At 48.7% G+C, this 14,639-nt stretch overlaps 1 protein-coding gene across 1 annotated transcript in view; it reads left to right on the top strand.

Annotated features, from left to right (window-relative positions):
• UHRF2 (ubiquitin like with PHD and ring finger domains 2) overlaps positions 1–14,639 on the top strand; it is a 616,766-nt gene that overhangs the window by 478,706 nt on the left and 123,421 nt on the right. The gene's annotated exons all lie outside the window — the stretch shown is intronic.

Genomic DNA, 14,639 nt, shown 5'->3' with positions numbered 1-14,639 from the left:
ACGCTGTGGTTCCCGAACCGGAGGGCGTGAAGCCGAAGACCGCATCGAAGCCGGCAAAGGTGCAAACGCCTATCCGCTTCACCCTGCCGCCAAAGTCGACGCCGAAAGCCTTCGCTCCGAAGCAGGGGGCGGACGTGCCCTCGAAGGGGATGTCGACGTCCAAAGCGTCATTGGTGGTGTCGAAGCTTCGACTCCAGCCACTCGCGGAGGAAGAGCGTCGAGAGGTCATCATCGACGCCAATACTGGGAAATTGTCTCTCCTCAAACGGAAAATCACCACGGAGCCGGTGTTGGAACATTTTCGGATTCCTCTCAAAAACAAGAAGGACTCGGCGGGTACTTCGGCCCCTATGGAGCCTTCGTCTCCCAAACACGTAGAACGTTCTCCAACGCGTTCCAACGCGGGGGAGGGTGACGATGAGGAGGAGGTCGAGTACAACTATCCGGCGTACTCCGATCCGGAGGAGGAACATGAACCTTGGTCGGCCGGAGCCGGCCCAGACGACCCGCAGTCGGGTCAGGAACCGCAGCTCTTTGCGGCAAAAACCTCACTGACGGAGGACTCTGCAGCCTTCAACGCTTTGATTGAGAGGGCCGCAGCTAACCATGATGTTGAGCTCCACTCAGATCCTGTGGATGTGGATTTTTTGTTCGACACTTTCTCGGTGGCCGAGAAGTTAGTCAAGACATTGCCAATGCTCAAAGGAGTGCTAAAGCACGCGCCGGAGGTCTTCAAGGAGCCCACTCGGGCACGTGTCATCAATCCTCGAATTGACAAAAAGTATAAGGCAGCGCCCTCGGATCCAACATACATCAAGGGACACTTGCCACTGGACTCTTTGGTTGTATCCAACGCTCGGAAGAGGGCGAATTCACAGACCACTGGTGACGCTCCTCCCCCAGACAGAGTCGAAAATATTTGAGGCCTCAGGGAAAAGGATTGCTGCGCAGGCAGCTAACATTTGGCGCATTTCAAACACGCAGGCCCTACTTGCACGCTACGATAGGGCTCACTATGACACCCTAGAAACACTGTTGCAGCACTTACCTGACCAGTACAAGGAGGCTGGGGAGATGTTAATTCAGGAGGGCAAGCTAATCACTAACACTTCCATCAAATGTGCGCTAGATGTGGCTGATACAGCCTCCAGGGCAATCAACACTAGTGTGTTGCTAAGAAGACATGTATGGCTTCGGATATCAGGCTTTAAACCAGATATACAAACAACCATACTGAACCAAACAGTTAATCCTGACCACCTGTTTGGCCCCGAGGTGGATGCGACACTTGAAAAAATGAAGAAAGACACAGACACTGCTAAGTCTATGGGGGCCCTCCAATCTCAGCAGTTTCGGGTTGGTTCCTTTCGCCGCTCCAATACCAGAGGCACCTCAAGGGGTCAGGCATCGCAATCCACACAGTACTATAAGAGCAATACCCAGACCTCATACACCAACAAGGGTAGAGGTGGTTACAGAGGCAACAACGTCAAGGGCAGGGGACGTGGAAACAACAGCTCCAGGTCCACCACTGCCAACAAGCAGTGACGTCTTGTCACTGCCCCCGACCACACAACACCGGTCGGGGGGAGACTCCAGCAGTTCCTGCCCGCGTGGAAATCCATCACCACGGACAGGTGGGTCAAATCTCTTATCCAGTACGGTTACTGTCTGGAACTTACTTCCACTCCACCAAACATACCTCCAAGAAGCCGTCCTATGTCCGGCGAGCACTTGCACTTGTTGCAGCAGGAGGTCAAAGTCATGCTGCAAAAAGGGGCAATAGAGCTCGTTCCACTGCAAGAAAGGGGAACAGGGGTTTACTCCCTGTATTTTCTAATCCCCAAAAAGGACTGATCCCTCAGCCCCATCCTGGACCTCAGGCCCCTCAACTGGTATATTCTCTCGGAGCACTTCCATATGCTCACGTTACAGCAGGTACTCCCTCTGCTTCAACAGGGGGACTTCCTGGCTATGTTGGATCTAAAAGATGCATACTTTCATATCCCCCTGCATCCTTCCCACAGGAAGTATCTCAGATTCACGATCCAAGACCAGCACTACCAGTTCAGGGTTCTGCCGTTCGGGGTCACCACAGCGCCAAGAGTCTTTACAAAGTGCCTGGCGACTGTGGCGGCGCATCTACGACGCCAGAACGTCCACGTCTATCCTTATCTGGATGACTGGCTCATTCAGGCAAAAACAGAGCAGCAGTGCGCCGACCACGAGTCCCGCACCATTCATCTCCTGCACGATCTGGGATTCTCGCTGAACTATCCAAAATCCCATCTCCAACCCGCCCATGTACGGCAGTATCTGGGCGCGACAATAAACACACTGGCAGCCACTGCGCAGCCAAACTCAGTGAGAATCGCCAGTATCCAAACGCTGATCCAACGATTCAGACCTCAGCACTCGCTTCCAGCGAAGGTGTTCATGCAGTTGATAGGCATGATGGCCTCCTGCATCTCCATCGTCCCGCACGCGAGACTACATATGCGTCCGCTTCAGGAGTGCCTGGCACGTCAGTGGACTCAGGCTCATGGGCAACTGACAGACCTAGTGTTGGTGAGCGGTCGGGCGTACAACTCTCTGCATTGGTGGAATCCACAAAACCTTTGCAAGGGCCGACCGTTCCAGGAGCCTGTGCCACAGATTATCCTGACAACGGACGCTTCTCTCCAGGGATGGGGAGCGCATGTACTCCATTACACGGTGCAGGGACTATGGACACTACAGCAGAGGAGGATGCACATCAACGTTTTGGAACTGATGGCAATCTTCATGGCCTTGAAGGCATTCAAAGTACATCTGTGCAACAAGGTCGTGTTGATCCGGACGGACAACATGACGGCCATGTACTACATTCAGAAGCAGGGAGGAACACACTCTCCGCAGCTGTCTCATCTGGCTCAGAGCATGTGGAAGTGGGCCATTCAGAGGAACATCTTCCTCATGGCAGAGCATCTCCCGGGCAAAGACAACCAGATGGCGGACCTGCTCAGCAGGCACAGCCACCAAATGCACGAGTGGGAGATACATCCATCAGTACTCCAACCGTACTTCCAAAAGTGGGGTCATCCAGAGATGGACCTGTTCGCCACAAAGGAGAACGCAAAATGCCAAAGCTTCGCCGCCAGGTTCCCACACCCGCAATCGCAGGGCAATGCGATGTGGATGAACTGGTCAGGCAGATTTGCGTACGCTTTTCCCCCAGCACCTCTGATACCGCTGGTGGCACGCAAACTCAGGCAGCACTCGATGACTCTCATCCTGGTTGCTCCAACGTGGGCCCGCCAACCATGGTACACCAAGTTTCTGGAACTCTCCGTGGTACCGCATCAAAGGCTTCATCTCACCCCCAGCCTTCTGACGCAGAGCCATGGCGACATTCAGCACCCAGATCCGCAACAGCTCAACCTGGCGATCTGGCTCCTGAAGTCCTAGAGTTTGGCTACCTCAATCTTCCCCCCGATTGCATGGACATCATTCGGGAGGCAAGGAAGCCCACTACTCGAGCTTGTTACGCGGCCAAATGGAAGCGGTTTGTCATGTACTGTGTAAACCACGATATTGACCCACTGGATGCTTCCATTCAGAACATCATTTGCTACCTGTTCCACCTGTACCAATGCAATTTGGCGTACTCTTCCATCCGCATTCATTTGTCTGCGATGGCAGCATACCTCCAGAATAGGCAACACCTATCACTTTTTAAGGTCCCTGCTATCAAGGCTTTTCTGGAAGGACTCAAAAGAGTCATTCCACCACGGACACCACCAGCTCCGGAATGGAACCTCAATGTGGTTCTTACGAGGCTAATGGGTCCTCCCTTTGAGCCACTGCACTCTTGTGAGCTTCAGTTTCTGACTTGGAAGGTTGCTTTCTTAGTAGCAATTACGTCGCTACGGAGGGTTAGCGAGTTGCAGGCGCTCACCATCCAAGAACCTTTCTTCCAAGTACACGCTAACAGGGTGGTGCTCCGCACTAACCCTAAATTCTTACCCAAGGTTGTATCTCAATTCCACATAAACCAGACAATTGAGTTACCAGTGTTTTTTCAAAACCCAGAGTCACTGGCGGAGCGGATGCTCCACACCCTTGATGTTAAAAGAGCCTTGATGTACTACGTTGACAGGACAAAAGATTTTCGTAAGACCAAGCAACTTTTTGTTGCATTTGCCTCACACCACAAGGGAAACGCTATCTCCAAAGCTGGGATCGCTAGGTGGATCATGAAATGCATTCAGATCTGTTACGCTAAAGCTAAACGCACTCTCACAATTCCACCAAGAGCCCACTCCACCAGAAAGTTGGGGGCCTCTATGGCTTTCCTAGGTAACATTCCCTTAGAAGATATTTGTAGAGCAGCCACATGGTCTACCACACATACTTTCACTAAACATTACTGTGTAGACGTGCACTCTAAACAGCAGGCAGCTGTTGGTCAGGCTGTTCTCAAAACACTTTTTCAAACTGCTGCAGCTGGCACGGGCGGCCGCCGCTAATGGAGGGACTGCTATGTATTCTATGCACAGATATGAATTCAGCAGCCCACATGCCTCGAACTGCAAATCCTACTTACCAGTATGCATCTGTTCTTGGCATGTAGGGCTGCTGACATTCATATCGCCCGCCCTCCTCCCCGGCGCCTGTAGCAGCTGCAGTATTCATTTACATATATTTATATGCTCTTAGCATGGGCATCACTCACATACTTCACTCCATCTCTGATAATGGCTAAAAACAATCTGGGGATGGAGGCGATGCCCATGCGCACTGTAGTCCAGGGGAGGAGCCACCTATCTCGTGATACTTCGAAGACTCTTCCAGGACAACAATGTGCAATCATCCGGACCCAACACTAGGCGGCGATCTATGCACAGATATGAATGTCAGCAGCCCTACATGACAAGAACAGATGCATACTGGTAAGTAGCATTTGCAAATTCTCGCGCCTAAGTAAGTTTTTGTTCAGTGGACCCTCTACTTTAGGGACTACTTCCAGGATACAAGCCCGCAATTGGTTGATGTGATGTCGTTTTTCGAGAAAATGCGTAGCCACTGTGGATTTAAGTGAACCAGTTCTTATGTTGCTCTTATGTTCCGTTAATCTCGTTTTAAACTTTCTTTCTGTATGTCCCACATAAACTGACCCACACGGACATTTCAACATGTATATTGAGTTCATTGTGTCACATGTCGTGTTCACCTTTATTGGGATTTTATGTCCCTTCATTTGATGGGAAATTGCATTGCTCTTCATTATGTTGTGACAATTACTGCAATTCATACATGGTATGGTTCCTCAGAATGAATTCAGTGCAATTGGTTCTTTTCTGTTTTATAACATTTCTCCCACATTGCGGCCCCTGGTGTGGGCAAACAATGGTTCCTTGTCAAATGCTCCTTTAAAGTCAGTTTCTAATTTTAGCATCTGACAGTGTCTCCTTATCATCTTGGTGAACTGTGAACTCACATTAGAAAATTTACTGACGCAAGTTATTCTGTTCTCTGCTGGTTTGTGTTTACCAATGAGTAGTTCTTCTCTTGGTTTCTGTAGTGCCCTCGTTAACGCTGTTTTGACAATGGTGGTAGGATATCCCCTATCCTGAAATCTATGCTCCATGAGTTTCAGTTGTTCTTGACATTACTTAGGCGCGAGAATTAATGGATTTATCATCTGAATAGCCTTAAGCCAAACGGGCTTAACGACCGGACTGAATTTATATGTTATCTATGATGACTTGTTGACAGCACTTCATTGCATTGTATGAGTTTTTTGTTATTCCTGTTATTTACTAAATCATGTATAGCGTTAGATGATACGTATACTGGTTGCAGCACGCTGTAAGTGATTCACATATCTCATTTAGATACACAGAGACGGACACTCGATAGTCAAAGTTAGATAGAAAAAAAAAGAGCTATTCCCAACTCTCATGCGCGTAACGTGCTTAGCGTAAATACCCGGCTCGCACCGGTTTTGTAACACACACCGAAGAAACACGAAGAGTAGGAAAGACGCCGCGTTCGAACTACTCGCGAGGTAAGACGAATTAAGTACAGGCAGAGCGCGTTTACAGTAGAGACCCGGCAAGCAGACAAGCGGCCCAATTCAGTTAAAGGGTAACTATGTTACGTGATCCGTATGAAAAAGGCGCAACAATCTTTGAACAGCAAATGGGTTTCATATATGAGTCAGGTGTTGAACTTCTAGCAAGGGAGAGAGTTTTACGAAGAAACCCAGGGAGCCAGAACACATAGCGATTTATGATACCAGCACACGCTTAAATAATTCGAGTTAATTGACACAGGGAGGCACAGAGGATTTGGTATTCAGTATGTTTATTTGTATATTCTAGATTTTCCCTGATGAAGGTGCAAGAGGCACCGAAATGCATTGGAACCATATGAAAATGTTTGAAAATGGATCGTAATATGTGAATGAAAACATATATGGGTGAAATTAACAAATTGAACAATGAAATAAAAAATATGAATTGCACAAAGTAATTACTTCACATGAATTTTTGCTGAATATTATTCAGCCCCAATCACCGTGCCAAGGGTGAGAGGCCTATGGTTCAATAGGTCTGCTACACTTTGAAGTATTCGATTACACCCCAGGGGGGGGAGTGATACCCTAGTGCAGGATTGAAAGATATACCGAATTTAGGGCGGTGCACATCCTGATACTTGAAGCCAGTTTGACATTCTCAGTCTCACATGACCCAGGCTCCTATGAAACTAAACATGCAGTCGAAGCAGTAAAAATCTTTATTTTTATGTATGGTGAAATTAGTAGCCCTTCTTACTGAAGTGCTGCAGTGGTGACAGATAGTACATAAGAACACTCGCTGTCACCAGTGCTTACTTTGTGTTGGTGGTTAAAGGTGGTGGTTACTAGCACTTATTTTTCATAATCAAACTTTGCACCAGAGAGAAAGGCAGAAAAAGAAGAAAGAAAAAGATACAGCAATGTTAAAAAAAAACGAGAAAGCAGAGATTAAAAAGAACCTGCAAGAGTGAAGTAAAGAGACCGAAAGTTTGGAGTGGTAGAAGAAAATCATGAGATTGAATTAAGATTTGGTAATTTTTAAATGGAAATGACACCAGTCTGATATCTTCTATTTACATCCAGAATGAATCAAGGTTGAAGTAAAGATTCACTGTTTGCTGCCATTTTGTAGGTCTCGCCAGAACCAGCGCATGCGCTGGTCTGGCGAGACATTTAGTAACTGACTTTTTGAAGTGCTACCAAAGGCTTTCTCCGGCCACCAGTGAGCGGTTACAAGTGCGGGCGCGCGCTTACGAGCACAGACGCCATCTTGCGGGCACCCTTACAGCCGCGATTACTTTCACTTTCGCGGCGCCGCCATCTGCCTTTCCTCGATCTGCTTCTCCCACTCCACAGAACACGTCCCCTTTCACAGCCACGCGGCCCTTTACTTTTATGGCCACACGGCCAATGCTTGTTAATGTTAAAATACGGTGGCTATTTTCAGCCACGACTCTCGGAAAATCTTGATAAACTTCATGGACACTTTTTTGTTTTAGATAAAAACAGTGCACGGACTCAAGTGAGTAAATGTTTGCCTGCAAACAAAAACGCAATTCAAATTCCAATTTCACATGCATTGAATGCGTCTGGAATCTAAAGGTTTGGTTGGAAAACTGCAAAGTGCTGTTTAGTAAATTGTTTTCCTAGTGAAAATAGACAATGGATGTTTTGAAATGAAAAATGTGTAAGAAACACGTCGCCTACTGCTTGTTTTCTTTTCTCATTATTCTTTCCAGTGTTTTTGAGTCTTCTCCTCTACCATTTCCTCCCTTCTTTTTTCTGAAGTCCATCTGTGGCTCCTCTTAATCTCGTCCATCTTCCGTTTCTTTCCCTGCCTTCGATCCCTTCATGCCCTCTCTCCTCTTCCCACCACTTTGCCTCCCCTCCCTTCTTCTCTTCTCTCGCCTCCTTTCTCACCTCCTTTTACACCCCTGCCGTTCAGCTTGCTACCTTCCCTTCCCATGCACGTTTTCCTTTTTTTCCCATGACTTACTGAGGCGTTGCATTCATACTTTTCTGCATCAACTCCTCCGTTCACTTTCTTTGCTATATTTTTTTGTTCCACTGTCCCGACCTCCCTTTTAACACCCTGTGGCCCTATGTATTTTGTCGCTGGCATATTTTAGTGAAATGTAGCGAATATTGCCCCTATATATTTCATCTTTGTTGTATGGCATCTTCCAGCTCTTATTCTGTCGTTCTTGTACTTGCTTTTCCTCTGCAGTCTCTTCCTCTCTACTTTTCTATATTATACTGAGGCACATCTCTTTACCAGGCACATGCACTTCTGTCACTTAGGGAGCATGCAGTACCGAGCAGGTCGTTGCTAATGCTTATGTTTGCTTGTTTGTTGCTGGTATATAAGTGCATATTAAGAGTCAGAAACACGGTGAGTGCACATGAGATTTACACAAGCAAACACAATGCCCCACACAAAGGCACATATATTACACAAATGCACACAGACATGTATTCGCAAATAATTCATACATACGCTGAAGGGCACACAAAACAACAGAGTTCGTAGCCAAGCATGGAATACAAACATGCAGTGCATACACATATTACACACGCATACTTATCTATAAACACAGTCACTCCTATATAAAAAATAATAATAATGAATCAAACCCTCCTAGTTTGCATTCCGCAACGACAGAGAAATGGACAACTTGCTTTCTTCTCCTTGAAGCAGGTGTTTTATTCAAGAAATAATTTAAAGTGAACTGCTGTGGAAAAAATCCAGACGCGTTTCGGCGAATGCAGTCGCCTTGCTCACTGGAACAGGGTGATTAGTGACCCAACAGAATTTTAAATACACCATCTACCAATCCTGTGCATACAGATCACATGGCTAGTGGATAAACATGAAAAACAGACTTTGTGATTCACGCTATATCTAACAAAGACACTGGTGTGGACCAAAGTACGAAAACAATAAAATTTCCCCAAATATTACAGAACTGGGTGAAAAAATGTCAACATTACTCAGATTTGTACGAATAAAAATAAATAATAATAATACACACCATACAAAGGCGTTAGAGAAGCTTTTGTATACATGCACAAACGCACAGCTCTGAGTGACAGTCATACTTTACACATAGTAGCACTACTACGGAGCTATATATCAAGTACAAAGGTGTACACAATCTACACAAACACACAGGCATGCACAAAGGCACAAGCACAACATTCGCACAGCACACACACGCCATAAAATGTGATACACACATCATTGTACACATTTTTTTGCACAAGCAAACATGCATGAGCGTTTACATACACAATGACTCGTGCACAAGCTCACAAGTAAATTGCAGTGGGGTACACACAGAAAAACGTGCTCCTCTATGCAAGCACACATATAGAATACAAAGTAATACACATTTTACAGATGTAGACCGTCATACACAGGCTCGCATACATTGTACACTTAGAAGCAATCTACACAGACACACACATTGCACGTAAGCCCTTGCACACCGATGCTCCTTGGTCTCTACTTTTAATGGCCACTCCTACATTCACTGGCAACACCGACAAACACGTGCGTGTTTTTGATTTTGTACAGAAAGATGACATACGTATTTAGTATATAAAAGTATGCAGATGCATTTGCATAAAATATTCCCGATTTTGTGCGTTTGCAATATGAGTGAGATGAGCAAGACATTGGGAAATAGAAACATCAAGGGATTGTGTTGCCAGTGATTAGTTGGAATATGCCATTTTATTTTCCGTACGAATAAAGAGATGTGCGTGGAAGTTGCCGTTTTTTGTTTGCTGCAGGGCTACGTGACACGGATGCACGCCAAGACTCTGCATGTAGAAACAACAGGCCGCTCTTGTTTCCACAGAAATGTGGACACATTCAAATGTTAACAATTCACCATTTTAACATATAACATGTTATTGGCAATCAGTTGGCAAACAGATTTCGCTATTTTTAATCTGCAAAGGTCTGGAGCTCGGCCTTTGCTATACTAGCCATACACCCACAAAAATGTGGGGTATCAATAGTGGGGAAGAGCTCTGTTTTATGTAGGGGTTAAAAGCCACACAGAAGACAACAATTCAAAATGTACTCCATGCTCATTCAGGAAGGCATCGCTCACAGATACCATTCCATCTCAAGAACATATCCGAAACAAGCATTGGCATAGCCAATAGGTCTCGCCTTTGGGACCTTATACGTGTTTAGTTATCCAGCACAATATCCTTGGTGCAACAACATCAACTGTTGCATGGCTAAACACTTATAAGGTCCCAAAGGCGCGACCTATTAACTATGCCAAAGTTCTCTTCGTCGAAGTCGTCAGGTAAGATGCACCACAAGAAGCACAAGATGTCGAAGCATCCTTCAACTTTGCCTTGTCCGCAGCGTGGTGAGACTGAGGACCCTCAGGGTTCAAGGCCCCGCTCCACGGAGCGGGCACCTGGTTTGACTCCGCATCTCCCTCCCTTTCCTGGGGCAGGATCGACCCCCGCCCAAGTTAAGGAATTTTACGACGCCATGTGCACTGTGTTTGGGTGGCCTGATCCTGCCGGCGAGCCTTCCGGCCCTGCAGGTCCAGGTGAAGGAGATGCTATGTACCCCATGCCTTTGGCTTCGAACCCTGGTGCCACAGTCTCCTGTTCTGGGGTTCGGAGCCGAAGATGCGGTCCGGCGTCAGTTGCACCACGACAGCGACCTTTCCAGCGCTGTGTCTGACGCTGAGGTCTCCGGCGCCTGCTGGCAGAGCCTCCCCCATCCTCATTCCGAACGATATGGAGCCGGTCTGGCGTCTGCCGCGCCGAGACCTGCGCCGACAAAGCCATACGGCTTCATACCATCTAACGAACCCCTTTCTGAAAGTTTAGAGTTGGAGGAAGAGGATTGGGAGAGGGAGCATGATCTCTTAGAAATGCTGCAGCCCCAAGAGATGGACTGGTATGAGGAACTGGGTGTTGCCAGTGGCCTGGACACCTCCCCAAATACTGGCAAGCTATCTCCCCCTAACCTGGTTACGTAGGAGGGAGAGTCGTTTGCTATGGTGGTGCGTGGGCTGCGGAGTTCCTTACCTGCAGCTTCCTATAGTGGCGGTCAACGAATGTCTTGACAGAGATCCTGCAGACTGGTGTCTCCTCATCAGAACCCTTGCTGCCTTTTAACAAGGCATAACGGACGTTCTTTTGGGCACCTGGTCCAAGCCCATCACAGGGGATCCTGCTAATAGAACGATTGCCCGCCGCCATCGACCTGCACCGGGCCAACCAGCTTTCCTCACTGCCCACCCCACCCCCCAAAGCTTTGTAGTCCAGGCTTCCAGTTCCTGTTGCACGTTCTCTTCCGCCCCTCTGGACAGGGAATCCAAACGGCTGGAGACCTTTGTGAAGAAAATGTTCTCTTCCACAGCCACGCATTGCAGTAGGTGAACACTGCATGTCTTTTGGGCCGTTATTCCCATTCTATATGGGATACGGTTGTGCAGGTGCTGCTTAGGGTTTTAGAGGAGGACCGGATCCTGCTCTTCCAAGCAATATCAGACAGGAGTGATGCAGTGAAGTTCGCTGTGGCTTCGACACAACGGACTCATTGGGCAGATCGATTTCTCCGATGGTGGCCATCAGGCCTGGCTGAGGACACTTGGCCTTTTCCGGGGATGTCCAGGCAAACCTCTTGGACATGCCCTTTGATGGCTCACGTCTCTCCGGAAACGAGGCTGACGCGGTGCTTGAGCGTTTCAAGGATTCGTGCGCTACGGCCAAGTCCTTGGGACTCAGTACTACCACCCGGCCTTTGTCTCCATTTCGCTCCTTTCGTGGCTGTGGATGGGACGTCTAACAGCGCCACCCCTATTCCAGCCAGCGGGTTCCGCAAGTTCAGCAGCCTCTGCGGGGCCGTGGCTGTGGTTCTTCCCGTCCTCGAGGGTCGGGAGGGTAGAAGTCGAGCCAAGCAACCAGCCCCTCCACCACCACAAAACCTTGCTAGTCCTGCCCTCCAGGGTCACGAGCGCCCAGTGGGTGGAAGTATACGCCATCACCACCACCACTGTTGCAACATCACCTCGGACAGGTGGGTGTTGCAGATCGTCCAGCTTTGCCTCCATCGCGCGCTACTCCGTGAGGAAGTCATGGTTCTCTTGGCCAAGGGAGCTATAGAGAGGGTCCCCGGACCAGGAATAGGCTGTGGTTCTACTCTCGCTATTTACGGGTTCCAAAGAAAGACAAAGACCTCCTTCCTATCCTCGACCTCAGAGCCCTCAGCTACTTCCTCAAAAAGGAGAAGTTCAAGATTCTCGTTCTGTCTTAGGTACTGTCTGCCCTAGACGCGGGAGACTGCCGGACCATTGTCGCTATCTGCGGTTTACAGTGGGCCAGGAGCACTTTGTTTGCTGTGCTCCCCTTTGGCCTCACCAGTGCCCCGCAGGTGTTCACCAAGGTGATGGCAGTGGTCGCAGCTCATTAGTGGAGATCAGGGGTTCCAGTCTACTCCTGTCTCAACGACTGGTTGTTGAAGGCGAGCTCGTCCCAGGCAGTTGTCGCCCATCCCCAGACTACAGCGAACCTCTTGCACTCGCTGAGGTTCACTATCAACGTGCCAAAGTCACACCTGACTCCCTCTCAGACGCTCCCCTTCATCGGAGCAGTTCTGGACACTGTGCAATTTCGGGCTTATCCTCCAGAGAAGCAAATCCAGGATATTTGTGCTATGATGCCAATATTTCCAATATTTAAGCCTCTGTCCTGGGTTTCGGTGAGAATGACGCTGAGGCTGTTGGGCCTCATGGCCTCTTGCATCCTTCTTGTGGACCATGCCAGATGGCACATGCAGCTCTACGATGGGGCCTGAAGTTACAATGGGTGCAGCATCTGGGAAATGTCACCGACCTGGTCCAGATCTTGGAAGGCACTGTGAAGGACCTGCAGTGTTGGGTATCAAACTGCCATTGGGTCAGTGACAGACTCCTCTCCCTTCTCCAACCAGAACTCCCAGTAGTGACGGATGCGTCCCTACTGGGATGGGGCAGTCATCTGGGAGAGGTGGAGATCTGAGGACTCTGGTCTCTGGCGGAAGCCCGAACCCCAGCTGTATATTAACCAGTTGGAGCTTCGGGCAATCCGGCTGGCACTAAAAGCCATTTTGCCTAGCCTAGGCTAGTTCAGGTGTTCACGGACAACACAACCGCAAAGTGGTATTGCAACAAGCAAGGTGAGGTGGGATTGTGGACCCTGTATCAAGAGGCTATGCGTCTCTAGACATGGTTGGAACAGCAGGGCATTACCCTGGTGGTTCAGCATCTGGTGGGTTCTTTAAACACCAGAGCAGACAAACTCAGCCGAAGGTGCCTAGCGGATCACAAGTGACGTCTCCATCCGGAGGTGGGGCAAGGACTCTTTCAGCAGTACGGAGAGCCTTGGTTAGATCTGTTTGCCTCCGTAGAGAATGCTTAATTTTAGCAGTTTTGCATGCCGGAGTTTCAGAGCGGCTCTCGCTCGGTGACGCTTTTTGTTATGAGTGGGGCTCCGGCCTCCTGTACGCCTTTCCGGCCATACCACTCTTACCCAGAGTGCTACAGAAGATCAGGAACAACTGGGCACTAGTCAATCTTGTGGTTCCGGACTGGGCACCAGCTTCTGGCAATGAGCATCGATACTCCGATCAGGTTGCCCCTTCAGGAAGATCTCCTGGTGCAGGGGAGGGTTTTCCACCCGAACGTGTTCACTCTCTGCCTCCTTTCGTGGATATTGAGCGGCGACAGCTGACAGCTTTCGATCATTCTCCCGAAGTCTGTGAGGTTATTCTGGCAGCCATGCGTCCCTCCACGAAGTCGGTATACGCCTGCTGATGGTCCAAATATTGTAAATATTTTACAGACCGTCCTATTGACCCTCTATCTGCATCTTTATCTGATATCCTCCTGTTTATTCTTTCCTTGGCCCAGCAGGGTTCTGCACTGGGCATCTTCAATGGCTATCTTTCGGCCCTTTCCTTCGTCTGTCTGATCAGCTTTCTCTTTTCAAATCCCCTCTGGTGCAGAGATTCTTGTAGGGGTTGAACCACTTGTTTCCCCCGTCACACTTTATTATGCCACAGTGACATAAATTTAGTTCTAACCTTTGTGATGTGTGCACCGTTCCCGTTTCGCCATGCAGCCACGTGGGCTTCGCTGCACACCTTTGCAAGACACTACTACCTGGATTCCCAGGTTCGCAGAGAAGGGCTGTTTGGTCGCTCTGTCTTGCAGGATTTCCTGGTCTAAACCTTTCCGCCGTCCCTCCTCCGGGGATGGTATTGCTTGGGTGTCTTTTCGAAGATAAGGCATCTGTGCCTAGATGTCTCTATCAGATGGACAAGTTACTTACCTTCGGTAACGCCTTATCAGGTAGAGACATGATCTAGCTGCATGTTCCTTACCGATCCTCCCTGCTCTGCGGAATGTTCCTAGCTACAAGGGCTCTTTTCCTTCAGGGCACTAGTTGCCTTTTTTAACACACCACGGTCAGTCACTTCATGGCTCCGCGCTTCTTTTGTGGAAAGTATTGAAACGTACTGACGTCAGCGCGCTGTAGTGGGGGGGTTATATTGACG

Source organism: Lissotriton vulgaris, chromosome 3_1 (genome assembly GCF_964263255.1).
Source record: "Lissotriton vulgaris chromosome 3_1, aLisVul1.2, whole genome shotgun sequence".
Taxonomy (NCBI): domain Eukaryota; kingdom Metazoa; phylum Chordata; class Amphibia; order Caudata; family Salamandridae; genus Lissotriton; species Lissotriton vulgaris.
Note: the sequence above shows the minus strand (reverse complement) of the source record. Positions and strands in the feature narration are given on the sequence as shown.